Raw genomic sequence first — 1,909 nt, forward strand, 5'->3', positions numbered from 1 at the left:
TCTAGAGAATTAATGTTATATAAATTAAAAGTAACTCGTTTCTTATTTGATGTTGTGTTATTCATTGTATTAGTGTTTGTTTCTGGTATTAGTTCTGTTTCAATGATTTGCTGGTTTTAGTCTGTCTATCGGAATTGTTTTAACCTCATTATTTACTTCAAGTTTGAAATATTTTTTTGTTTTTTTTCAACAACCTTATAAGGTCCTTCGTATGGTTGTTGCAATGATCTTTTATTAATAACACGCATAAAAACAAATTTACAAATCTCCAAATCCTTTGGTATATATACGCCAGTATCAGAATTCTGATTATGTTATAAATTTGATTTAACATTTTTAAAATGTTCCCGCAAATTGCCTAATACTACAGTTGGGGAAAAATTTTCTTCACATGGAACCACAAGTTCACCGGGTAGGCGTAAATTTTGCCCAAAAACCATCTCAGATGATGTGGCTGAAATACTTTCTTTATACATCGATCGTAAACCCAGAAGTATTATCGGCTGCTCATCATACCAATTGTTGGTTCCATTTCTAGCCATTATCGAAGCTTTTAACTGCCTGTGAAACCGTTCTACCATACCATTCCCTTGAGGATGATATGCAGAAGTTGTAACGTGATGACTACCAAGCAATTTTGTTAGTTTCGAAAACAATTTAGACATAAACTGAGTACCCTGATCTGTAGTGATTTTTAACGGTACCCCAAAACGTGAAACATATTTTCTAAAAAATTTATTTGCAACCATTGCCGCTGAAATGTCCTTTAACGCGTATGCCTCGGGCCGAGTGAACCTGTCAACTATTGTAAAAATGTAACGATGCCCTTTCGATACAGGAAGAGGTCCAACAATATCTAAATGAATATGATCAAATCTACTTTTGGGAATCGGAATTTTAATTACTGGAGATTTAGTATGACGATTAACTTTCGATTTTTGACAATTTATACATTCTTTTGACTTAATGTTAATTTCTTTGTGCATTTTTGGCCAATAGTACTTTTTAATAATTAGACGATGTGTAGCCTTTGTACCAGGATGTGTAATGCCATGTAACATATTAAACACTGTCTTGCGTAAACAATTTGGAACAAATGGCCTAGGATTCTCACCTGTCAAAGCATATATCAAAGGCTTGTGATCTGTAAAAACCGTAAATTGTCGTCCTTCTAAAAGATAGCGAAAATGTTTAATGTTCAAATAAATAGCTAGCAACTCCTGTCAAATGAACTGTACTTAACTTCGGATGGAGAAAGTTTCTTAGAAAAGAAAGCTAGTGGCTCTGATTTGTTATCAAACGTTTGATGTATGACACCACCAATTGCCGTATTAGATGCATCCACATTTAAAGAGAGTTTGTCATCTTTGTTAAAATGATTTTAGTGGCTCTGATTTGTTATCAAACGTTTGATGTATGACACCACCAATTGCCGTATTAGATGCATCCACATTTAAAGAGAGTTTGGCATCTTTGTTAAAATGATTTAACAATATCGTAGGCATAAACTTTTCTTTAATACATTCAAAGGCTTTATTTGTTGTCACCCCAAATTAAGGACTTATCGCGTTTCTTAGTTGTTCGATTGATTAAATCGTAGATAACAGCCGTAAACTCATCTAATTTTGGTACATATCGATGGTAGTAGTTAACCATGCCTATAAATTTCTGCGCCTGTTTAATAGATTTAGGACGTTCAAAACTACGAATAGCTATCACTTTTTCATCAGAGGGTCTAATTCCTGCCCCAGAAATATTATGTCCTAAAAAGTCAACACCTGTAACACCAAAAGTACATTTACTTGGTTTGATATTTAACCCGTACTCTGTTAGGCGTTGGAAAAGTATACGGAGATCTTTAAAATGCTGTTCTTCATTTTCACTTGCAACCAATAGATCATCAATGTAT

Source organism: Rhagoletis pomonella, unplaced genomic scaffold (assembly GCF_013731165.1).
Source record: "Rhagoletis pomonella isolate Grant_MI unplaced genomic scaffold, Rhpom_1.0 Rhpom_scaffold_00005, whole genome shotgun sequence".
Taxonomy (NCBI): Eukaryota; Metazoa; Arthropoda; class Insecta; order Diptera; family Tephritidae; genus Rhagoletis; species Rhagoletis pomonella.